Raw genomic sequence first — 27,830 nt, 5'->3', positions numbered from 1 at the left:
ATAAAGATGGCAGAGCCTTTCTCAGCCTGAATTCCTTGAATGACTCCGTGGAGTGAACTTCCTTCCACTTACCCCAACCCCACCTGAAAAATTAATGTGTACTCTGATAGCCCACTGAGTTTCCAAGGTTTATCTGTTACAACAGCTAGTATTGCTCTATAAAATACATCATGGGGGTTATGATGATATATGTATAACACCAAATATATATAAACACACACACATGTTCTTATATATAATTATCTCGTATCCAGGTGCCTACTAAATTGCTCTTATTAATTTTAGTTGTTTGGTTTTTTTTTTCTAAAGTCTCTGGAAGTTTCTAAGTATGGGATCATGCTTTCAGTGAAAAAGAGATAGCTGCATCTCTTTCAATTTTTATACTAATTGTCTTATTTTCTTATCTCACTGCATTTGCTAAAATTGTCAAAACAATGTTGATTAATAATCTTGATAGCAGGCATTCTACTTATTTCTTGTTATAAATGGTTTTATTGTTTTACTCTTTATTTTATCAAATGCCTTGTTTGCATGTATTGAGAGATTCTATTTGGTAATAGAATCTATTTTCTAATAGCTTGTTTAGCCTTGTTATATTTTAATTCATAATTGAGATGAGCTTGTGGTTTTCTCCTTTGTACTGTATCTACGAGGTTGGGTATGAATATAATATTGGTTTCGTAATATGAATTGGTAAAATTTCCACATTTTTTTCTTTGAAAGAATAGCTTACATAACTTTAGCATTATACCTCTTTAATGTTAGAGAGCACTCAGTTTAGAAGCCATCTGGTCTTGGTGCCTCCAGAATGGTAGATCTTGGATCATCTTTCCAATCCCTGTGATAATTGCTCTATGTAAGTTCCCTGCTTCGCTGGTCATTTTTGGTAGTTTAGTTTATCTTCTGAAATTTTTAGTTCAAAAATCATGAATTCAGAAAGCCTTTCTGTGCCATACCTGAAGATCCTTAATCACTTTATTTTGTTTTTGTCATTTTCCAGTAGCACTTTGTAGCTGAACACCTGCTATGTTTACTATTCTTCAGTCTGACTCCTGAGTCCCCATAGTTGACTTATTGTTAGCTTACTAGGTTTCAGGTTATGTTATCAGTCCTGTAAGGCATGGAAAGCAAAATATTTTGTGCTCTGTGGCCTGTTGGGTCCTCTGTCTCCTTGTATTCTTCTGGCCACAGGAACAGGGATACCTGATCCAATTGCTCAACATCTCTTTAATATCCTGAAAGCTTAAGGACACCAAAGACAAGCATATGCTACCCCCATGTTCATGTTTTCTTGGGTCAAGGTTTTCCCAGATTCCATCACATTTCAATTCTCTAGGGAACTCTGAAGGTGATGTCTTTGCTTGTACCTGGCTCATTTGCTGACACTTCCCCGAGAGCCAAAATTTCACAAAAGCTTGGATCAGGGGTGACACATCGAAGTGGGAGTGGAGAGAAAGTTAGATGCATTTTTTTTCTTTCCAATATAATAAACTAATATATGAGATGTAATGAAGATGAGTTCTTGATATCCTTTAGTCAAAATCTTCAGACAAAAATGAGCAGTTCCCACTTTATGCTGCTTTTGATTTAGTAACTCATTGTATTTGGCATTCCCTATAGAAAATGTGGGGTGGGATGGTGTTCTAGTTTGCTAATGCTGCTGGAATGCAAAACACCAGAAATGGATTGGCTTTTATAAAAGGGGGTTTATTTGGTTACACAGTTACAGTCTTAAGACCTTAAAGTGTCCAACGTAACACATCAGCAATTGGGTACCTTCACTGAAGGATGGCCAATGGTGTCCAGAAAACTTCCGTTAGCTGGGAAGGCACGTGGCTGGCATCTGCTCCAAAGTTCTGGTCTCAAAATGGCTTTCTTCAAGGACATTCCTCTCTAGGCTGCAGTTCCTCAAAAATGTCACTCCTAGTTGCACTTGGGGTATTTGTCCTCTCTTAGCTTCTCTGGAGCAAGAGTCTGCTTTCAATGGCTGTCTTCAAACTGTCTCTCATCTGCAGCTCGTATGCTTTCTTCAAAGTGTCCCTCTTGGCTATAGCTCCTCTTCAAAACATCACTCACAGCTGCACTGAGTTCCCTCTGCCCGTCAGCTCATTTATATGGCTCCAGTGATCAAGGCCCACCCAATGGGCGGGCCAACACTCCATGGAAATTATCAATTAGAGTCATCACCCACAGCTGGGTGGGGCGCATTCCAAAGAAACACTCAAAGAATTACAATCTAATCAACACTGATTACATCTGCTTACACAAGATTACATCAAAGATAATGGCGTTTGGGGGACACAATATATTCAAACTGGCACAGATGGCAAGAGCATTCACAGAATAGCAACTACTTGAGATTCATTACATGTAGTCTATATATTTCATTCACATAGAAATCTCTCAAGGTAGGTATTAGCATACCGGTTTTACTGAAACTAAGGTTCAGCGAGGTTAAGTAAATTGCCTAAAGCTATACATCTCAAGTGGTAGATCTGTGGGCAATACCCAGATTGACAGAACGCTGAGCTCTTTATTCTTTTCGTTTCATGACTTCTTTCTTTACTTGAACCTTGTACTGTTTCTCTTTACTTCTGAAAGAAGCTAGGCACAATCAAAGCTCTTACTCCTACCGACTGCCTTTAAGACGTATCTTAAAGCAAAATAATCATACTTCAAATAGAGATAGGAATGAAGCTGATCTATACAGGACTAAAGTCAATCAGAGTACAGGGTAAAGGGTGATACTGTCTGTATTTTAAAACTTCAACTTCTGTGTGAGATCAAAGAAAAAAAATGCTTCTTTTGTTCAAAATTTAAATTTTCTGAAGGGAGTAGAAGATGGCAGCATAGAGAGGAGTGGAAGCTAAGTAGTCCCCCTGGAACAACTACAAAAAACCAGAAACAACTAGTAAATAATCCAGAATAACTGTGGGGGGACAAACGAGACCGTCCACTCATCATACACCAACCTGAATTGGGAGAAATGCCCAAGAACACAGCATAAAATCTGTAAGTAAAACCTGCGGAACCAAGTCGTGGGACCCCCTCCCCCATAGCCCGAGCTGCAAAGCCTCGTGGTGCCAGAGAAGCTCTCTCCCAGCAAGCGAATATAGCTCAGCTGAGCTCCAACTGGGGTTTTAAGTAGCGAGTGTGAACTGCTCACCACAGGTACGCATCCCCAAAAAACAGACAGAGGCTTTGGGTGACGACTGACCTTGGAGAGCCGGAGGGTAGCCTTGGACTGGGTCTGAAGGGGACTATCTGTTTCTTTTTCAGCTCAGTGGAGAAAGCCCCAGTCATTTTCAGTTTCCAGGGATGTGACTCTGGGAAGGGTGGAGACACCACAAGCAGAGAGCAAGACCATTGAAATACTAATGACCTCTACCTGGGGTGTCTGTCTTCTCTAGGAGGAAAGGGGTGGGGCCCTTTCCATTCAGAACCAGACCCCAGAGCCTGGGGGAACACGGCCACACCTCCTCATACCAGTCAAGAATTATAGGCTAACAAGCATCACCTGCTGGGCAGAAAAGCACAGTGACCTGAGGCATCAAAGGGTGGAGCAATTTTCTAAGACACACCTGCAGGGAAACCAGATACTGAATATTTCTTCCCTCTGGGACCTGAGCCTGTTCTGGTCTGGGAAAACATGATTTGGATAACCAAGGAAACCATGCCTAGACAACAGAAAATTACAACCTACACTAAGAAAAACAAAGTTATGGCCCAGTCAAAGGAACAAACGTACACTTCAACTGAGATGCAGGAATTTTAACAACTAAAGCTAAATCAAATCAAAAAGTTTAGAGAAGATATTGCAAAAGAGATAGAGGCTGTAAAGGAAACACTGGGCATATATACGGCAGAAATCAAAAGTTCAAAAAAACAACTAGTAGAATCTATGGAAATGAAAGGCACAACACAAGAGATGAAAGACACAATGGAAACATACAACAGCAGATCTCAAGAGGCAGAAGAAAACACTCAGGAACTGGAGAACAAAACACCTGAAAGCCTACACGCAAAGGAGCAGATGGAGAAAAGAATGAAAAAAAATGAGCATCGTCTCCAGGAACTCAAGGATGAAACAAAGACAATAATGTACGTATCATTGGTGTCCCAGAAGGAGAAGAGAAGGGAAAGGGGGCAGAAGCAATAATAGAGGAAATAATTAATGAAAATCTCCCATCTCTTATGAAAGACGTAAAATTACAGATCCAAGAAGCGCAGCGTACTCCAAACAGAAGAGATATGAATAGGCCTACGCCAAGACACTTAATAATCAGATTATCAAATGTCAAAGACAAAGAGAGAATCCTGAAAGCAGCAAGAGAAAAGCGATCCATTACATACAAAGGAAGCTTAATAAGACTATGTGTGGATCTCTCCGCAGAAACCATGGAGGCAAGAAGAAAAGTGGTGTGATATATTTAAGATACTGAAAGAGAAAAACCGCCAACCAAGAATCCTATATCCAGCAAAGCTGTCCTTCAAATATGAGGGAGAGCTCAAAATATTTTCTGACAAACAGACAATGAGAGACTTTGTGAACAAGACACCTGTCCTACAGGAAATACTAAAGGGAGCACTACAGGGTGATAGAAGACAGGAGTGCGTGGTTTGGAACACAATTTTGGGAGATGGTAGCACAACAATGCAAGTACACTGAACAAAGGTAACTACGAATACGGTTGAGAGAGGAAGGTGGGGAGCATGTGAGATACCACGAGAAAGGAGGAAAGATAAAGACTGGGACTGTGTAACTTGGTGAAATCTAGAGTATTCAACAATTGTGATAAAATGTACAAATATGTTCTTTTACGAGGGAGAACAAGCAAATGTCAACCTTGCAAGGTGTTAAAAATGGGGAGGCATTGGGGGAGGGATGCAATCAGCATAAACTAGAGACTGTAACTAATAGTATCATTGTATTATGCTTCCTTTAATGTAACAAAGGTAATATACCAAGGTGAATGCAGATAAGAGGGGGGGATAGGGGAGGCATGTTAGACACTTGACATTGGTGGTATTGTCTGATTCTTTATTCTACTTTGATTTAAGGTTATTTTTCCTTTTGCTGCTTCCTAGCTGTCATTTTTTTTTTCCTCTTTCTTTTGCCTCTCTGCCTTCTTTGGCTCTCCCTCCTGCCTTGTGGAAGAAATGTAGATGCCCTTATATAGACAGTGGTGAAGGTGGTGAACACATAAATGTATGACCATGCAGAGAACCATCGATTATTTACTTGGGATGGAATGTATGGTGAGTGAACAAAACCATATTAAAAAAAAATGGGTTGATGACAAAACTTCGAGGGCAATATACTGAGTGAAATAAGCCAGACACATAAGGACAATTATTGCAGGGTCCCACTGATAGGAACTAATCATAATATGTAAATTCATAGACATGAAATATAAGGTACCAAGGTGTAGGACGAGGCTTAAGAATGGGGAGCGGTTTCTTAGTATGAGCAGAATGTTCAATTAGGATGAACTTAAATGTTTGGAAATGAACAGGGGTGTTGGTAGCAAGATGTGAGAATAACTAACAGCGCCAAATGGTGTGTGAATGAGGTGGAAAGGGGAAGCTCAGAGTCACATATGTCACCAGAAGGGAAGTTGGAGGTCAAAAGATGGGAATGTATAAAACTGAATCCTATGGTGGGCAATGTCCATGATCAACTGTACAAATACTAGAAATCGCTTCCATGAACCAGAACAAATGTGTGACAATACAATTAGAAGTTAATAATAGAGGGGCATATAGGGAAGAACTATATACCTATTACAAACTATATACTAAAGTTAGTAGTATTTCAACATTTTTTCATAAACAGTAACAAATGTACTATATCAATACTATGAGTCAACAATTGAGGGGGGTTGGTTAGGGATAGGGGAGGATTAGAGTTTCCTTTTCTTTTTTTCTTTTTTCATCTTTCACTTTATTTCTTGTCTGGAGTAATGAAAAGTTTCTAAAAATTGAACAAAAATTAAGTGTGATGGATGCACAGCTGTATGAGGGTACCCAGGGGCAAGTGATTGTACACTTTGGATCTTTGGATAATTGTATGGTATCTGAACAATCTCAATAAAAATGAAAAAAAAAAAGCTACTGTAAGAACAGGAATGAAAACATGGGTGTCAGATACTAATATTCTGGAGACATCGTCCCTAGGTCTGCTTACCTGGATGGGCACACACAGAGCAATGAGCCAGTTTTTTACCAACTAGTAGTTGTAGATCAGAGTAACAAGATTTTTCATTCCATTCATTAAACCTTTAATAGAAAATGGTTTTAAAAAGAAAAAAATAAATAAATAAGGTCACAAAAATGCCACATTGTCAAATGTCAGGCTAGTCTGTTCCCTTTTGCCTGTCTTGGTAGCACACAGTCGCCGCCTCATCTTTCTCTGGAGAACCCGCAGCCTGTGAGTCAGGGCAGAGCGCAGAACTGCAAAGGGGAAGGAGCATGTGTGTTCATGCGTACACACACACACACACTCTCTCTCTCTCTCTCACACACACACACACACACAGTCAACCGTTTTTTTTTTTTTTTTAGTAAGTCAGCGATATAAGTGTAAAATAATTTGTATAGGTTCTTTTTTGATTTCTTCTGTGTGCCAGAATATAAAACAAAGTAAACTTGTATGTGAACATTTCTTTATATCAGAGATAAGGGTGAAGGGTAGGTATAACTCTAAATAACATGTTGATTGTCTACGTAAAAAAACTGTTTCAAAAATCTAGATCATTTAAAATTATCATCTTAATCTATCATATAACAGCAAACAACTTTGCCTTTTTAATGAAAGATTTTAAAAATGTGTATAATACTGCTAGGGTATCTACTAAATGAAATTAATTTCACTTTGGATGAAGTTCCAGGTTAACATAAAACCACCAAGGGGACAGTTAGGTATTAATCACGAAACGAAAATGCTGTAATTCCTCTATTTATAAAAGTTAAAGTTTTTTTAAAAGCTACATTATCAATTCAGCTCATTGTATGGTATCTGCTACTTTATGTAATTATTTAGCTCTTGGAATTTCTAACTCATTTACTACAAAGGCCAAGTATAAGTTTGCTAAAAATGAGCACTAATTTCTGCTGGATAAGTAATAAACAGAGCTCCAAAAATTGAAAATAACTGGGGAGGAAAGTCAGTCTAAATTAATGAGAATTAGAATTATAGATAATTAAAAAGAAATGTAATTTCATTATTTTCAAGTGTGAAGACAAACATTTAATAAAAGTTGCCAAAAATAAAAAAAAAAAAATTTTAATTTTCTATAACACAGTATCTAACTTAACCTGTTGGTCAGTTTATTTAAACAATTAATTACATGGAGTCTAGAATAGGGAATGAGATCTTATTATTCTGTATAGCTAAACGCAATACCCTGATACATTCCAGAGTATTTGGGGCAGAAAATAAAAAAAAAAAACATTTGCAAAGTCCCTTGAGGGACTGGAGAAAAAACTTCCCCACCTGGGAAATTCCTGATATTCTATCAAGCACTCTCAATTTAATAAGCCAAGCCCTCGATCTTGAGGCTTGCCCTTATGAAACTTATTTCTATAATGGCACAGCTAAGCCTACTTATAATTATGCCTAAGGGTCACTCCCAGAGAGCCTCTTTTGTTGCTCAGATGTGGCCTCTCTCTCTCAAGCCAAACTCTGCAAATAAACTCACTACCCTCCCAGCTACATGGGACAGACTCCCAGAGATGAGCCTGGCCCTGGCATCCTGGGATTGACAATACTTTCCTGACCAAAAGGGGGAAAGGAAATGAAACAAAATAAGGTTTCAGTGGTTAAGAGATTTCAAATAGAGTAGAAAGGTCAATCTGGAGGTTACTTGCATGCAAGCTTCAGCCAGATATTGCAAAATGCCATAGTATACGCCCAGCCCCAAACAACAGTATTCCTGAAAACCCTAAAGAGTATCCTGGGCTCTAAGACTCTATAAAATTTTACTTATTATGCTTATTCTTTCAGAAACTTAAAACTTCCAGATTGTTCCTATTGCAGATAAGTCCTGAAACCCAGAGGTACCAGTCTCTCCAAGAACATCAACCAGTTGCATTCCTCTACCCCATAATGTTGACATCCCTTTACAGCATGAAGAAGTTAGAATAGTCATTGCCCAAATATCCCTGAAGATTGAAAGAATAATCAAATGAGACGGAGGAGTTGTAACAGAGAGGTTAGGATTTAACAAATGATTATGACTACTGAATCAATATATAGATATTTCTTTTTAGTTTACAACATTAGAACAGCCAGAAGGAACAAACAAACCAAAACAAAGCAAAATGCTGATTTGTAAGGTTGAAATTGAGCATTTTATCTTAAAAGCAGGCTGTAGAGGTCTGAGATTCGACTTGCCAATGTGCACTTTTACAAAGCTTAATTTTCCCATCCACATGGAACAAGTTTTTTTCCCCACTCTAGCTCCTTTGTCCCATCATTTAATAGCTTATGTCCCATGGCAAGGACTTCAAGATTCACCAGTGGCAGGGGTCTGACTTCTCTCATTATTCCATTTCAGGACATCATGTAAATCTTATAAGGAGGCCCCACATTTGTTTGTACCATACACAGAGTTTCACATGTGCTCTTATTTTAATAAAGCATTCCATGAATTAAAAAAACAAGGTTTATAAAACACTACACACTCAATTAAAAGGCAGAATTCATAATTTTGATTTCTTGATACTGAATGTGGTGGAGACCTAGACTTGCCTTAATTCCAAGACGAAAGTGGTAACAAGCCACTAACTCTTTGCTAGCTTCTACTTAGAGCCCTGTGGCCCACAGCAGGGAAGCTAAAGACCCAAGAAGCAGGTGAAGGTAAAAGGACTGATCCTGTTTAACAGGTAGGGGAATTTGGAACAGAAACAATAGAAGGGGAAGAATTATTAATTCAATCCCATTTGGTTTCAGACTTAATCTGAGTCCTCCATGAAGTAAGCCTGATTCTGATGGAATCTGTCTCTTAACCTTGAGTGACCTTGTAGGGCTCTAATCAATCAGTCTTAACTTTGCCTTCTAGGAACCAGGAATATGAAAAAAACGGTTGTATCTGGGGGATGGGGTGGGGGGGTAGTTAAGAAAGCAGAGGGGAAAGAGGAGACTGAGGAGTGCTTCATGGAGGAAGTAACTTCCCCAAAAGGATATACAGACAAAAATATGTGGGAAAGTGTGTATGAGCCACAAGGCCACACCTTGACCGTAAGGTACCTAGATGGTGCGATGGATTGAATCATGCCTCCCACAAAGACATGTTCAAATACTAACCCCTGGTCCTGTAGATGTGAACCCATTTTTAAGTAGGATCTTTGAAGATGTTACTAGTTAAGGTGCTGTCAAACTGAATCAGGGAGGGCCTTAATATACTCTGACTGGAGTTCTTACAAGCAGAGGAAATTTAGACATGGTAGGAGACAGATGGGGAGAGAGAAGGCCGTGTGATGGAGGCAGAAACTGAGGTATGGATTGCTGCAAGCCTCCATCAGGACACCATAGACTTTAGAAGCATGGTCCTTCCGGCACCTTGATCTTGGACTTGTAGCCTCCAAAACTGAGAAAATACATTCTTGTTGTTTAAGCCACCTGGTCTGTGGTACTTTGTTGCAGCAGCTCTGGCAAACTATAGTTAGCGTGAAGATGGTTAGCGTGAAGATTGTTAGCATGAAGACATCAGTGATAAGATAAGAAAGGTAGGTTGGAATTAGAACATGAAGGGCCTTGCCCATGTTTTGTTACTGTCTCACTCCCATTGTGTAGAGGGGCTGTACATCTGGTCAGTCTCCTCCTGACTTTCAGAAACTTTTTGACTCTGCCCACTGGACTTAAGGTAAAGCCCCCAACTCTCTACTCTACCTGGATCTCAGAATTCAACTCCAGGAGTTGAATCTAGCAAATTCCCTACAAGGAGAGGCCTTCAACAGTCCTTTCCAGAGGACATACTGGACCTTTTATTTTAACCTTTTTCTAGCCAAAATGTATTAGGAAGAAATAAAAGTGCTTAAAATTTTGTAAAATATAGAAAAAGAATTATGTTCTATACGCAGGGAGGAAAGAGGAACAGAATGCAGACAAGTGGGAAGATTCCTTCACTGTGCTTGTCTTATCTTTTTGTTTCTACCCTCCCTAGGACCAAGGCAATCAGAATTTTTGTCTGTTCTATACATCCCTGTGGGCAGTGGGTCTGCACCAATATCCACAATTGCTCCCTATAAGTAGCTATAGTTGGAAAAGTGTTATTTTTATATGGCAACTTCCAGACATACTAAAGTTACATTTTCATTTTCCAGCAAGATGGCTTATTTTGAAAGATTGGGAATCTGTGCTTTGGAAACACGTTTTCTCTCCACAGTAAAGATAGCGTGTATAATAACATCCCACAGAAACTGATTATTTCAGCTGCAAAATATGAGTTCCATGGGGAGCAATGATTTTGAGAATAAGATGGGGTTTTCAAAGATAAAAACTCTGTGTTTTCAATTCAACGTTTTCCCCTCTGCAACAATGGACCCCATTATCTCAACCATGTTTTTAGCAGCTTACTTTTCCTTATAGCAGGCATGATGGTACATTTTGAATGAGGGCTCAGGGTCTTCTTAAGTAAAAGGCTATAGCTACCAGCCAAAATAAGTTAGCTAAACAACTTATCACTTCAACTTCATTAACCAACTAATTAACTCATTTATTTTACAAAATATGTTCTTTGGATGCCTAAAATTTTCCTATGATATGGGAGATCAACAATAATCATGAGATAATAAAGCCTTCTAGAAGCTTACAGTCTAAGAGAGATAAGATATGTAGGTCAACAATTGTGATACAAAGCAGTATATGTTAAGGACCTTGCATGATTTACTTAGTGAAATGGTGTTGATCAGAAGTAACAAATACAAATGGCTAAGGGATCCAGCAGGAAATGAAGGAAAGGTAAAGCTGGGCTGTGAAAGAAGCAATAGGGATTGGTGGAGATTGTGGCAAGCTCTAGAGTATATGTCCTATCTAAAGAGGGCAGCCTTTGCTCATTTGAGTGGCATTGTGCCAAGCAGGAATATAGACCATCTTCTGCCAATCTTATTTTTCAGAGGAACGCAATGATTTGGATTTAATGTGAAATATCTAAAGAAAATTTAAGCCTACATGAGTCTGCAGTGTGCAAGTCACATGAAATGTATCTGCAGGCCACAGTTAGTCCATAGGCCACCAGTTTTCCAACTTTTTCTTTATAGACACTTAGAGAAGGAAGTCATTATATTGTAACAGATAAGTGAATGAGCTTTAGAATCAAGCAACCATAACCTAAAACAAGTTTCTTAACTTCTCAGAGTACTATTTGTAAAATAATAGGTACTCATAAGGTTGTTGCAAGGGATTAAATGATAGAATATTATGTAAATAATTATTAGGGTTCCTGGAAAATTGCAAATACTTATTCAATAGCAGTGTTTCTCTCTCTCTCTCTCTCTCTCTCACACACACACACACACACACATACAATGGAAGCAATGTTTTGGAAATCTTGGAGGCAAGAAGATCTATGGCTTCTGTATTTATCCTCCATTAGCGTGGTAATGACATACTCAGACTAGCTGTAAATTAAACTGACCACTAAAGTCAGTTAAACAGTAAGTGTATTGAGCCATCCAAGCTGATTGCATCCCCCGGGATATGTGCCTCTGTGCCTTATATTTCCTATAAATCGACAGTTAGACCTAGAGGCCCGGTTAGATTCAGGTTTGATTTTTTAGCTGTTTTTGTTGTTGTAAGACTATTTTACAAGTGAACTTCCATCACGAGGTACAAAATGCATAGTTATCTTTTTGTAATAGTAACAGCCATTGATGATCAATGCCTGCATCCACTAATTCCTTAGGGGTTACAAAATGGTGATATTACAACTCTATCATTCCTTCTTCATTATTTAGCCGAAATACTTCAAAGAAGAGAAACTTTTCTCATTAGCTGTTTTATCATCCTGACGTACAAATCTTACTGGAAAGACAAGACAAAGCTTCAGTCTTTCTTTAATTACCAGTTTTCAAAATAATGAATGGGTTCTACCATGTCCAAAAGGTCAAAGACTAGTTTATTAATGTTATCATCATCATCATTGCAATATTATCATTGTGGACTCATGAGTTCAAGCATATTTAATGTCTTCCTGTCCACTGCAGTTATTATCCTTGTTAATGGTCAAATGTTCCCTTCTTTGGACAATAAGAGCATGTTCAGGTTAGCTCCTGGGTCCTTCTGTCATGATGCTAGTTGACTTTGATGCCTTCCTTGCTTTCTGTATGATAAAATATTCAAGATTACCTTGCACAGTTTCCATTTCTAATCTAGGATCAGCCATTTCTCCAAGGATTCCCAGTTCCTTTTAATGGGAAATGATGCTTAACAGGTCAAAATCTGGATACTTGGGGTGTTCATTCCTACTGAATTGATCATGGTTTTAGTCATTTCATTAGGCAAAACTTGAATAAGTAGTATGATTATAACTCTAAAATGAGTTCATATTGATTCTTTCAATCTAATTCAGGACTAAAGGGTTTACCTAACCTGATGTTTTTACTTAACATCAATTTCACATCTGTGCTATCTTTTTTTTCTTTTTTCTTTTTTCTTTATTAGAGAAGTTCTGGGCTTACAGAACAATCATGCATAAAATAACAGGATTCCTATATATCACCCTATTATTAAGACCATGCATTGGCATGGAACATTTGTTAAAATTTAAGAGAGCACATTTTTTATAACTGTGCTATTAACTAAAGGCCATGGTTTAACTTATGGTTCACAGTTTGTGTAGTATAGTTCCATGGATTTTAAAAGAATTTTTATTGTTGCCATATATACAACCTAACATTTCCTCTTTTAATCACATTCAGATATATATTTCAGAGCCATTAATTATGTTCAAAATGTTGTGCTACCATCACCACCATCCATTACCAAAACATTTCCATCATTCCAGATAGGAACTGTGTACATTTTAAGCCTTAACTTCCCATTCTGTCTCCCCACTCTGTTCACTGGTAACCTATATTCTAGATTCTGACTCTTGAGTTTGCTTATTCAAACTGTTTCAAATCAGTGAGATTATACAATATTTGTCCTTTGTTTCTGGCTTATTTCATGCAACATGTCTTCAGGGGTCATCCATGTTGTCACATATATCAGGATTCATTCCTTTTTACAGCTGAATAATATTCCATTGTATGCATATACCATATTTTATTTATCCATTCTCATCAGTTGATGGGCACTTGGGTTGCTTCCATCTTTTTGCAACTGTGAGTGATGCCACTATGAACAACATCAGTGTGCAGGTATCTGTTCAATTCCCTGCTTTTGATTCTGTTGGATATATACCTAGTAGAGGGATTTCCAGGTCATACTGTAGTTCTATACTTAGCTTTCTGAGGAACCACCAAACTGTTTTCCACAGCAGCTGCACCATTTTGCATTCCCACCAGCAGTGAATGAGTGTCCCTAGTTCTCTGTATCCTCTCCAACACTTATTTCCTGTTTATTTTTTAATAGCAGCCATTTTAATACATGTGAAATGGTATCTCATTGTGGTTTTGATTTGCATTTCCCTGATGGCTGATGATGTTGAACATCTTTTCATGTGCATTCTGGCCATTTGTCTATGTTATTTGTCTATGTTATTCAAGTCTTTTGCCCATTTAAAAAATTTGGTTATTTGTCTTTTTGTTGCTAAGTTGAAGGATTTCTTTATATATTCTGAATATCAAATCTTTATTGGACTTAGTTTCCAAATATTTTCCCCCATTGTGTAGGTTATCATTAAACATACATGATAAACCCCTCTGAGGCACAAAAGATTTTAATTTTGATGAGGTCCCATTTGTCTACTTTTTTCTTTTGTTGCTTGTGCTTTAGGTGTAAAGTCTAAGAAACCATTGCCTACCACAAGGTCCTGAAGATGCTTCTGTATGTTTTCTTCCAGGAGTTTTATAGTTCTATTTCTTATAATTAAGTCCTTGATCCATTTTGAGTTGATTTTTGTATACGGTCTGCGGTAGGGGTCATTCTTTTTTTGTTTTTTTTTTGTGTTTTTTTTTTGTAAATGGAGATCCAATTTTCCCAGCACAATTTGTTGAAGAGACTATTCTTTCCCATAGCCTTTGCTCCCTTGTGAAAAATCAGTTCACCATAAATGTGAGGGTTGATTTCTGAGCTCTCAATTCAATTCCATTGGTCTATAAGTTTGTCCTTGTGCCAGTACCATGCTATTTTGACTACTGTGGCTTTGTAATAGGTTTTAAGATCAGGAACTGTGAGTCCTCAAACTTTATTCTTCTTTTTCAAGATGGCTTTAACTATTCAGGGCCACTTAACCTTCCATATAGATTTGATGATTGGCTTTTCCATTTCGGTAAAGAAGGTTGTTAGAATCTTCACAGATTTCATTGAATCTATAAATTGATTTGGGTAGGATTGACATTTTAATGATATTTAGTCTTCCAATCCATGAACACAGATATCCTTCCATTAATTTAGGTCTTTTTTGTTTTGTTTTAAAAATGTTTTGTGGTTTTCTGTGTATATATCTTTTACATCATTGGTTAGATTTATTCCTAGATATATGATTCTTTTAGTTGTTATTGTGAATGGAAATTTTTTCTTGATTTCTTCTTCTAATTATTCATTGCTTGTGTATAGAAACACTGCTGATTTTTGAATGTTGATCTTTACCCTGCCACTTTGCTGAATTCAGTTATTAGCTTTAGGAGGTTTGTTGTGGATTTTCTGTGTTTTCTTATATATATATATTTCTTTTATACATAAAGAGAGAGAGAGATTGTTCACATACCTACAACTATCCAGAGATCCAAAGTGTACAATCAACTGCCCACGGCAACACCATACAGCTGTGCATCCATCAACACAATTTTTTTCAATTTCCAGAACATTTTCATTACTCCAGAAAAGTAATGAAGACAAAAAAAGGAAACTCAATTCCTCCCATACCCCTAACCATGCCCCCCTCCATTATCAATTCCAGTACAAGACAAAATTGGAGATGGAGTTATCCAGAAAGGATTTGTGGAAAGTCCTATTATCTGACAGCTTTGACCCCTGTGTGCTTCATGCGAAGCCAAAAGAATTTTTGCAAGATCTTTATAGACGGAGCTGCTGCCAGTCTGGACTGGAGGGGTCAGACAAGGAACAAATTGAAGGAAAATTTCTTCAAAGACAGATTCATTGGAGGTTGAGGTCTGGAGTCAAGAGGCCTTAGCTGGGAGAGCAGAGTGGCCCACAGGCATGTAAAGGGTGAGTTTGCCCCGGAGGTCGAGGGTGGGCCTTCCGTCTCGAAGCTCCAAAGACTTTTGCCACCCCAGGCCCCAAAGAAGGTGGAGCACATTCCCAGGGAATTGGAGAGACCCTGGCTGCCACCACACTGTTCTGAAGGGGTTGAGTGTGTGCTCTGGAGATGGAAGGGAATCTGGGTGCTGCCCTGATGTTTGAGGAGGGTGGGGCCAAGAAGGTGGTCTCCCCAGCATGTGGATATGTTGGAGAACTCACCCCAGCATTTAGAGAGGAAAGGGCTGCTGAAAAGGCCCTTAGGAAGGGTTAGACTCCCACTCTCTCAAGCCCAAGGATGCAACATCGTTCTGTAAATGACTCTCAGACTTTGGAATCTAATGGAATTTGTTCTGCAGGTTTTAGGAACTGTTTTGAACCTGCGAACCCTGTTTTCCTTTCAGTTTCTCCTTATGGCAGTGGGAATGTTTATCCTATGAATGTCCCTCCTTTGTATACTGGAAGCACATAACTTGTTCTAAGTTTACAGGTCCACAGTCAGAAGGAATTTTGCTTTTGGACAGACCACACCTGTAACTGATTTAATGGGATCTTGTACTTAACTATCGTTACTGACATGATTTAAGTTTTTGTGATATTGTGATGGGATGACTGTATTTTGTATATGGAAAGATCATGTCATTTTGGGGTCCAGGGGGTGGAATGTGCCAGTTTGAATGTGTTATGTCCCCCAAAACATCATTATCTTTGATGCAATCTTGTATGGGCAGATGTATCAGTGTTGATTAGATTGCAATTCTTTGAGTGTTTTCATGGAGATGTGCCCCATCCAACTGTGGGTGATGACTCTGACTGGATAATTTCCATGGAGGTGTTAACCCACCCACTGAGGGTGGGTCTAAATTAAATAACTGGAGCCATATAAATGAGCTGACAAACAGAAGGATCTCAGTGCAGCTGAGAGTGACATTTTGAAGAGGAGCTACAGCCAAAAGGGACACTTTGAAGAATGCACTGGAACTGAGAGAGGAGCTTCAGCTTACAGAGACATTTTGGAGACAGCCTGTGAAAGCAGACTTTTGCCCCAGAGAAGCTAAGAGAGGACAAACGCTTCAAGAGCAACAAAGAGTGACATTTTTGAGGAGTTGAAGCCTAGAGTGGAACATCCAGCTGAAGCCTGGAGAGGAACATCCTGGGAGAAATCCATTTTGAAACCAGAACTTGGAGCAGATGCCAGCCACATGCCTTCCCAGCTAACAGAGGTTTTCCGGATGCCATTGGCCATCTTCCAGTGAAGGTACGCAACTGTTGATGCATTACCATGGACACTTTATGGCCTTAAGACTGTAACTGTGTAACCAAATAAACCCCTTTTTATAAAAGTCAGTCCAGTTTTGCATTCCAGCAGCATTAGCAAACTAGAACACCTTACTTCTTGTTATTTCTTTTCTTCTACTTGCTTTAGGATTAGTTCGCTGTTCAATTTCTAGCTTCTTCAGTTGTTCCATTAGTTTTTTGATGTTAGCTCTTCTTCCTTTTTAATGTATGCATTTAAAGCTATAAATTTCGCCCTCAACACTGCCCTTGCTGCATCCCATAAGTTTTGACATGTTGTATTCTCATTTTCATTCATCTCTATATATTTAGCAATTTCTCTTGCTATTTCTTCTTTAACCCACTATTGTTTAGGAGTGTGTTATTTAACCTCCAGATATTTGTGAATTTTCTAAGTCTCTGATGGTTGTTGACTTCTAATGCTATTCCATTGTGATCAGAGAATGTGCGTTGAATAATTTCAGTCTTTTAAAATTCATTGAGGCTTGTTTTATGGCCCAGCATATGATCTATTCTGAAGAAAGTCCCATGAGCACTATTGAAGAATGTGTATCCTGGTGATTTGGGATGTAATGTTCAATATATGTCTGTTAATTTGAATTCATTTACCAGATTGTTTAGCTTTTCAATTTCCTTAAAAGTCCTCTATCTGGTTGATCTATCTATAGGGGAGAGTGATGTATTGATGTTTCCCACAGTTATTGTGGAAACATCTATTGCTTCTTTCAGTTTTGCCAATGTTTGTCTCATGTATTTTGGGGCACCTTGGTTGGGTGCATAGACATTTATGATTGATATTCCTTCCTGTGTTGAATTGTCCCTTTTATTAGTATATAATGACCTTCTTTGTCTCCTATAACATCCTTGCATTTAAAGTTTATTTTATCTGAGATTAATATTGCCAGTCCTGCATTCTTTTGGCTGTAGCTTGCATGGAATATTTTTTTCCCATCCTTTCACTTTCAATTTCTTTGTCTCTGTGTCTAAGATGAGTCTCTTATAAGAAACATATTGGGAGGTGGGGCAAGATGGCGGACTGGTGAGCTGTATGTTTTAGTTACTCCTCCAGGAAACTAGGTAGAAAGCCAGGAACTGCATGGACTGGACACCACAGAGCAATCTTACTTTGGGCATACTTCATACAACACTCATGAAAACGTGGAACTGCTGAGATCAGCGTAATCTGTAAGTTTTTGTGGCCAGGGGACCCACACCCCTCCCTGCCAGGCTCAGTCCCATGGGAGGAGGGGCTGTCAGCTCCGGGAAGGAGAAGGGAGAAATACGGTGGCAGCCCTTATCGGAAACTCATTCTACTGATCCAAACTCCAACCATAGATAGACTGAGACCAGACACCAGAGAATCTGAGAGCAGCCAGCCCAGCAGAGAGGAGACAGGCATAGAAAAAAACAGCATGAAAAACTCCAAAATAAAAGCAGAGGATTTTTGGATTTGTGGTGAACATAGAAAGGGGAAGGGCAGAGCTCAGGCCCTGAGGCTCATATGCAAATCCCAAAGAAAAGATGATCTCTCTGCCCTGTGGACCTTTCCTTAATGGCCCTAATTGCTTTGTCTCTTAGCATTTCAATAACCCATTAGATCTGTGAGGAGGGCCCTTTTTTTTTTTTTTAATCCTTTTTTCTTTTTCTAAAACAATTACTCTAAGAAGCCCAATACAGAAAGCCTCAAAGACTTGCAATTTGGGAAGGTCAAGACAAGAGCAGAACTGAGAGAGCTCTGAGATGAAAGGCAATAATCCAGTGGCTGAGAAAATTCACTAAACACCACAACTTCCCAAGAAAAGGGGGGTGTCCGCTCACAGCCATCATCCTGGTGGACAGGAAACACTCCTGCCCATCGCCAGCCCCATAGCCCAGACCTGCCCCAGACAACCAAGTGTGACGGAAGTGCTTCAAATAACAGGCACACACCACAAAACTGGGCGTGGACATTAGCCTTCCCTGCAACCTCAGTTGGTTGTCCCAGAGTTGGGAAGGTGGAGCAGTGTGAATTAACAAAGCCCCATTCAGCCATCATTTCAGCAGACTGGGAGCCTCCCTACACAGCCCGGCAGCCCAGAACTGCCCTGGGGGGGACGGCACTCACCTGTGTCATAGCACAGTCATCCCTCAAAAGAGGACCAGGGGGTGCATGGCCTGGAAGAGGGACCCACTCACAAGTCTCAGGAGCCATACGCCAATACCAAGGTCTTGTGGGTCAGTGGCAGAGACAAACTGTGGCAGGACTGAACTGAAGGATTAGACTATTGCAGCAGCTTTAAAACTCCAGGATCACCAGGGAGATTTGATTGTTAGAGCCACCCCCCCCTCCCTGACCACCCAGAAACACGCCCCATATACCAGGCGGGCAACACCAACTACACATGCAAGCTTGGTACACCAATTGGATCCCACAAGACTCACTCCCCCACTCACCAAAAAGGCAAAGCAGGGGAGAACTGGCTTGTGAAGAACACGTGGCTCGTGGACGCCACCTGCTTGTTAGTTAGAGAAAGTGTACTCCATGAAGCTGTAGATCGGATAAATTAGAGATAAGGACTTCAATTGGTCTACAAATCCTAAAAGAACCCTATCAAGTTCAGCAAATGCCAAGAGGCCAAAAAGAACAGAAAATTACAAAGCATATGAAAAAACCAGACGATATGGATAACCCAAGCCCAAGCACCCAAATCAAAAGACCAGAAGAGACACAGCACCTAGAGCAGCTACTCAAAGAACTAAAGATGAACAATGAGACCATAGTATGGGATACAAAGGATATCAAGAAGACCCTAGAAGAGGATAAAGAAGACACTGCAAGACTAAATTAAAAAAATAGATGATCTTATGGAAATTAAAGAAACTGTTGACCAAATTAAAAAGATTCTGGACACTTATAGTACAAGACTAGAGGAAGTTGAACAACGAATCAGTGACCTGGAAGATGACAGAATGGAAAATGAAAGCATAAAAGAAAGAATGGGGAAAAAAATTGAAAAAATTGAAACGGACCTCAGGGATATGATAGATAATATAAAACGTCTGAAGATAAGACTCATTGGTGTTCCAGAAGGGGAAGAAAAGGGTAAAGGTCCAGGAAGACTATTCAAAGAAATTGTTGGGGAAAACTTCCCAAATCTTCTAAGCAACATAAATACACAAATCATAAATGCTCAGCGAACTCCAAATAGAAAAAATCCAAATAAACCCACTCCGAGACATATTCTGATCACACTGTCAAACATGGAAGAGAAGGAGCAAGTTCTGAAAGCAGCAAGAGAAAAGCAATTCATCACATACAAAGGAAACAGCATAAGACTAAGTAGTGACTACTCAGCAGCCACCACGGAGGTGAGACGGCAGTGGCACGATGCATTTAAAATTCTGAGTGAGAAAAATTTCCAACCAAGAATACTTTATCCAGCAAAGCTCTCCTTCAAATTTGAGGGAGAGCTTAAATTTTTCACAGACAAACAAATGCTGAGAGAATTTGCTAACAAGAGACCTGTCCTACTGGAGATACTCAAGGGAGCCCTACAGACAGAGAAACAAAGAAAGGACAGAGAGACTTGGAGAAAGGTTCAGTACTAAAGAGATTCAGTATGGGTACGATAAAGGATATTAATAGAGAGAGGGGAAAAATATATATGACAAACATAAACCAAAGGATAAGATGGCTGATTCAAGAAATGCCTTCACGGTTATAAAGCTGAACGTAAATGGATTAAACTCCCCAATTAAAAGATATAGATTCGCAGAATGGATCAAAAAAAAATGAACCATCAATATGTTGCATACAAGAGACTCATCTTAGACACAGGGACACAAAGAAATTGAAAGTGAAAGGATGGAAAAAAATATTTCATGCAAGCTACAGCCAAAAGAAAGCAGGTGTAGCAATATTAATCTCAGATAAAATAGACTTTAAAAGCAGGGACGTTTTGAGAGACAAAGAAGGCCATTACATACAATAAAAGGGGCAATTCAACAAGAAGAAATAACAATCATAAATGTCTATGCACCCAATCAAGGTGCCACAAAATGCATGAGAGAAACTCTGGCAAAACTAAAGGAAGCAATTGATGTTTCCACAATAATTGTGGGAGACTTCAACACATCACTCTCTCCTATAGATAGATCAACCAGACAGAAGATCAACAAGGAAATTGAAAATCTAAACAATCTGATAAATGAATTAGATTTAACAGACATATACAGAACATTACATCCCAAATCACCAGGATACACATACTTTTCTAGTGCTCACGGAACTTTCTCCAGAATAGATCATATGCTGGGACATAAAACAAGCCTCAATAAATTTAAAAAGATTGAAATTATTCAAAGCACATTCTCTGACCACAATGGAATACAATTAGAAGTCAATAACCATCAGAGACTTAGAAAATTCACAAATACCTGGAGGTTAAACAACACACTCCTAAAAAAACAGTGGCTTAACGAAGAAATAGCAAGAGAAGTTGCTAAATATATAGAGACAAATGAAAATGAGAACACAACATACCAAAATCTATGGGATGCAGCAAAAGCAATACTGAGGGGGAAATTTAAAGCACTAAATGCATATATTAAAAAGGAAGAAAGAGCCAAAATCAAAGAACTAATGGATCAACCAAAGAAGCTAGGAAATGAACAGCAAACGAATCCTAAACCAAGTAGAAAAGAAATAACAAGGATTAAAGCCAAAATAAATGACATGGAGAACAAAAAAACAATAGAGAGGATAAATATCACCAAAGGTTGGTTCTTTCAGAAGATCAACAAAACTGACAAGCCCCTAGCTAGACTGACAGAATCAAAAAGAGAGAAGACCCATATAAACAAAATAATGATTGAAAAAGGTGACATAACTGCAGATCCTGAAGAAATTAAAAAAATTATAAGAGGATACTATGAACCACTGTATGGCAACAAACTGGATAATGTAGAGGAAATGGACAATTTCATGGAAACATATGAACAACCTAGACTGACCAGAGAAGAAACAGATGACCTCAATCAACCCATCACAAGCAAAGAGATCAAAGCAGTCATCAAAAATCTTCCCACAAATAAATGCCCAGGGCCAGATGGCTTCACACGGGAATTCTACCAAACTTTCCAGAAAGAACTGACACCAATCTTACTCAAACTCTTTCAAAACACTGAAGAAAATGGAACACTACCTAACTCATTTTATGAAGCTAACATCAATCTAATACCAAAAGCAGACAAAGATGCTACAAAAAAGGAAAACTACCGGCCAATCTCCCTAATGAATATAGATGCAAAATTCCTCAACAGAATACTTGCAAATTGAATCCAAAGACACAGTAAAAAAATCATACACCATGACCAAGTGGGGTTCATTCCAGGCATGCAAGGATGGTTCAACATAAGAAAATCAATCAATGTATTACAACACATTAAAATTTTGAAAGGGAAAAATTAAATGATCATCTCAATAGATGCTGAAAAAGCATTTGACAAAATCCAACATCCCTTTTTGATAAAAACACTTCAAAGGGTAGGAATTGAAGGAAACTTCCTCAACATGATAAAGAGCATATATGAAAAACCCACAGCCAGCATAGTACTCAATGGTGAGAGACTGAAAGCCTTCCCTCTAAGATCAGGAACAAGACAAGGATGCCCGCTGTCACCACTGTTATTCAACATTGTGCTGGAAGTGCTAGCCAGGGCAATGCATCAAGACAAAGAAATAAAAGGCATCCAAATTGGAAAAGAAGAAGTAAAACTGTCCTTCTTTGCAGATGATATGATCTTATATCTGGAAAACCCTGAGAAATCGACGATACAGCTACTAGAGCTAATAAACAAATTTAGCAAAGTAGCGGGATACAAGATTAATGCACATAAGTCAGTAATGTTTCCATATGCTAGAAATGAACAATCTGAAGAGACACTCAAGAAAAACATACCATTTTCAATAGCAACTAAAAAAATCAAGTACCTAGGAATAAACTTAACCAAAGATATAAAAGACCTATACAAAGAAAACTACATAACTCTACTAAAAGAAATAGAAGGGGACCTTAAAAGATGGAAAAATATTCCATGTTCATGGATAGGAAGGCTAAATGTCATTAAGATGTCAATTCTACCCAAACTCATCTACAGATTCAATGCAATCCCAATCAAAATTCCAACAACCTACTTTGCAGATTTGGAAAAGCTAGTTATCAAATTTATTTAGAAAGGGAAGATGCCTCGAATTGCTAAAGACACTCTAAAAAAGAAAAACGAAGTGGGAGGACTTACACTCCCTGACTTTGAAGCTTATTATAAAGCCACAGTTGTCAAAACAGCATGGTACTGGCACAAAGATAGACATATAGATCAATGGAATCAAATTGAGAATTCAGAGATAGACCCTCAGATCTATAGCTGACTGATCTTTGATAAGGCCCCCAAAGTCACTGAACTGAGTCATAATGGTCTTTTCAACAAATGGGGCTGGGAGAGTAGGATATCCATATCCAAAAGAATGAAAGAGGACCCCTACCTCATACCCTACACAAAAATTAACTCAAAATGGACCAAAGATCTCAATATAAAAGAAAGTACCATAAAACTCCTAGAAGATAATGTAGGAAAACATCTTCAAGACCTTGCATTAGGCGGCCACTTCCTAGACTTTACACCCAAAGCACAAGCAACAAAAGAAAAAATAGATAAATGGGAACTCCTCAAGCTTAGAAGTTTCTGCATCTCAAAGGAATTTCTCAAAAAGGTAAAGAGGCAGCCAACTCAATGGGAAAAAATTTTTGGAAACCATGTATCTGACAAAAGACTGATATCTTGCATATATAAAGAAATCCTACAACTCAATGACAGTAGTACAGACAGCCCAATTATAAAATGGGCAAAAGATATGAAAAGACAGTTCTCTGAAGAGGAAATACAAATGGCCAAGAAACACATGAAAACATGTTCAGCTTCACTAGCTATTAGAGAGATGCAAATTAAGACCACAATGAGATACTATCTAACACCGATTAGAATGGCTGCCATTAAACAAACAGGAAACTACAAATGCTGGAGGGGATGTGGAGAAATTGGAACTCTTATTCATTGTTGGTGGGACTGTATAATGGTTCAGCCACTCTGGAAGTCAGTCTGGCAGTTCCTTAGAAAACTAGATATAGAGTTACCATTCGATCCAGCGATTGCACTTCTCGGTATATACCCGGAAGATCGGAAAGCAGTGACACAAACAGATATCTGCACGCCAGTGTTCATAGCAGCATTATTCACAATTGCCAAGAGATGGAAACAACCCAAATGTCCTTCAACAGATGAGTGGATAAAGAAAATGTGGTATATACACACGATGGAATACTACACCGCAGTAAGAAGGAACGATCTCGTGAAACATATGAGAACATGGATGAACCTTGAAGACGTAATGCTGAGCGAAATAAGCCAGGCACAAAAAGAGAAATATTATATGCTACCACTAATGTGAACTTTGAAAAATGTAAAACAAATGGTTTATAATGTAGAATGTAGGGGAACTAGCAATAGAGAGCAATTAAGGAAGGGGGAACAATAATCCAAGAAGAACAGATAAGCTATTTAACATTCTGGGGATGCCCAGGAATGACTATGGTCTGTTAGTTTCTGATGGATATAGTAGGAACAAGTTCACAGAAATGTTGCTATATTAGGTAACTTTCTTGGGGTAAAGTAGGAACATGTTGGAAATAAAGCAGTTATCTTAGGTTAGTTGTCTTTTTCTTACTCCCTTGTTATGGTCTCTTTGAAATGTTCTTTTATTGTATGTTTTTTTTTTTTCATTTTTTTAAAAAAAATTTTTTTTCATACAGTTGATTTAAAAAAAAAAAAACAAGGAAAAAAAATATGTAGAGCCCCCTTGAGGAGCCTGTGGAGAATGCAGGGGTATTGGCCTACCCCACCTCGATGGTTGCTAACATGACCACAAACATAGGGGACTGGTGGTTTGATGGGTTGAGCCCTCTACCACATGATTTACCCTTGGCAAGATGGTTGCTGCAAAGGAGAGGCTAGGCCTCCCTATAATTGTGCCTAAGAGCCTCCTCCCGAATGCCTCTTTGTTGCTCAGATGTGGCCCTCTCTAGCTAAGCCTACTTGAAAGGTGAAATCACTGCCTTCCCCCCTACGTGGGATCAGACACCCAGGGGAGTGAATCTCCCTGGCAACGTGGAATATGACTTCCGGGGAGGAATGTAGACCTGGCATCGTGGGACGGAGAACATCTTCTTGACCAAAAGGGGGATGTGAAAGGAAATGAAATAAGCTTCAGTGGCAGAGAGATTCCAAAAGGAGCCGAGAGGTCACTCTGTTGGGCACTCTTACGCACACTTTAGACAACCCTTTTTACATTCTAAAGAATTGGGGTAGCTGGTGGTGGATCCCTGAAACTATCAAACTACAACCCAGAACCCATGAATCTCGAAGATAATTGTATACAAATGTAGCTTATGAGGGGTGACAATGGGATTGGGAAAGCCATAAGGACCACACCCCACTTTTCCTATTTTATGGATGGATGAGTAGAAAAATAGGGGAAGGAAACAAACAAACAGACAAAGGTACCCAGTGTTCTTTTTTACTTCAATTGCTCTTTTTCAGTTTAATTATTATTCTTGTTATTTTTGTGTGTGTGCTAATGAAGGTGTCAGGGATTGATTTAGGTGATGAATGTACAACTATGTAATGGTACTGTGAACAATCGAATGTATGATTTGTTTTGTATGACTGCGTGGTATGTGAATATATCTCAATAAAATGAAGATTAAAAAAAAAAGAAAGAAACATATTGATGGTTTATATCTTTTAATCCATTCTGCCAATCTATATCTTTTAATTGGGTAGTTTAATCCATTCACATTCAATGTTATTACGGTGAAGGCATTTCTTGAATCAGCCATCATATCCTTCGGTTTTTGTTTGTCAGATATATTTTTCTCCCTCTCTCTCTTTTTTTTTTTTTTTTTTTTTACATTTTATTTTGAAATAAATTCGAAGTTATAGGAACACTTGCAAAAACAATACAAACCCCATACACAGAACTCCAGCATTCCCTGACCCCACCCCCAATACCCCAATCCACTAACTTTAACATGTTGTCACACCGCTATTTCTTTCCCCCCTCCCTCCCTCCCTCTCTCCCTATCTATCATCCATCATCTATTGCTCTGTCTTCTGAGCATATGAGAGCTAGCTGCACGCATCCTTGAAAAAACACTATAATTCACATATACAATTCCCATGAACAAGAACATTCTTTTATGCAATCCCATTAAGCGCAGCTAAGAAGTACAAGAGATTCAACAATGATACAAAGCTTACATTCTATATTTCCTTTTCCTTATGTCTCAACTGTGTCCTTTTGAGCCTCCTGTCCTCCATCCTCAGATCCCATCCAGGGTCATCCTTGGCATTCAATTGTCATTTATTTAGACTGTCTTTTTTTTTTTTTCCTCAATTGTGGAAACATATATACAGCCTAAATCTTCCCATTCCACCCCCTCCCTAGCATTCCATTAGTGGGATTAATCACATTTAGAATGTTGTAAGGCTATCTCTTTCCCACCATCCATTACTAGAAATTTCTCTTCACCTCAAACAGCAACCATACACTCATTTTTTAACTCCCCATCGCCCCTTCCCCCATTTCTCTTAACCCATACTCTACTTTTCATCTCTATGGTCATATTCTCTGATAATTTCTTTTTGTTTACTGTGGGGCTTAAAATTAAACTCTTAAATCCATATCAATCTTGTTTTTCTTTGATACCAACTTAATTTCAATAGGACACATAAACTATGTATCTATACGCCTCCATTCCCCCACCTTTATATAGTTCTTTCAAAAATTACATATTTTACATTGAGTTCAAAACCACTGATTTGTCATTAGAGTTTGTGTATTTTATATCATGTAGGAAGTAAATAGTGGAGTTACAATTCAAAAATTATTGACTTCTATTTGTATTCCATTGTGGTCAGAGATTGTGCTTTGAATATGTTCAATTGTTTTGTTTTGTTTTGTTTTAATTTATTGAGGCTTGTTTTATGTCCCAGCATATGCTCCATTCTGGAGAAAGATCTGTGATCACTAGAGAAAAATGAGTGTCCTGGTGATTTGGGATGTAAGGTTCTCTATAGGTCTGTTAAAATTCTCTATATCTCTTTCTCCTTTCTTTGTTTCTCTGTTAGTATGGCTTCTTTAGTATCTGAAGTAGGGCAGGTCTTTTACTGGCAAACTCTCTCAGCATTTGTCTGTCTGTGAAAAATTCAAGCTTTTCTCAAATTTGAAGGAGAGTTTTGCTGGCTAAAGTATTCTTGGTTGGAAATTTTTCTCTCTCAGAGTTTTAAATATGTCATGACACTGCCTTCTTGCCTCCATGGTGGCTGCTGAGTAGTCACAACTTAAGTCTTATGTTGTTCCCTTTGTATGTGGTGAATTGCTCTTCTCTTGCTGGTTTCAGAACTTGCTCCTTCTCTTCAGTATTTGAGAGTCTGATCAGAATATGTCTTGGAGTGGGTTTATTTGCATTTATTCTATATGGAGTTCACGGGCATTTATGCTTTGTGTATTTATATTGTGTAGAAGGTTGGGGAAGTTTTCCCCAACAATTTCTTTGAATACTCTTTCTAGACCTTTACCCTTCTCTTCCCCTTCTGGGACACCAATGAGTCTTAAATTTGGACATTTTATTTTATCTATTGTCTACCTGAGATCCTTTTTGATTTTTTTGAATTTTTTCTCCATTCTTTCTTTTGTTCTTTCATTTTCTGTTCTGTGGACCTCTAGGACACTGAGTCGTTGTTCAGCTTCCTCTAATCTTGTATTATGAGTATCCAGAGTCTTTTTAATTTGGCCAACAATTTCTTTTATTTCCATAAGATCTTCTATTTTTTTATTTACTCTTGCAATTTCTTCTTTATACTCTTCTAGGGTCTTCTTTATGTCCTTTTTATCCTGTTCCATGGTCTTCTTCATGTCTTTTATATCCTGTGCCATGTTTTTGTTCCTCAATTGTGATTGTTTGATTAATTGTGCCAAGTACTGTGTCTCTTCTGATATTTTGATTTGGGTGTTTGGGATCAGATTCTCCATATCATCTGGTTTTATCATATGCATTAAGATTTTCTGTTGTTT

The sequence above is a fragment of the Choloepus didactylus genome, chromosome 15 (assembly GCF_015220235.1).
Source record: "Choloepus didactylus isolate mChoDid1 chromosome 15, mChoDid1.pri, whole genome shotgun sequence".
NCBI classification, from domain to species: Eukaryota; Metazoa; Chordata; class Mammalia; order Pilosa; family Megalonychidae; genus Choloepus; species Choloepus didactylus.
This window is presented reverse-complemented; position numbering follows the sequence as displayed.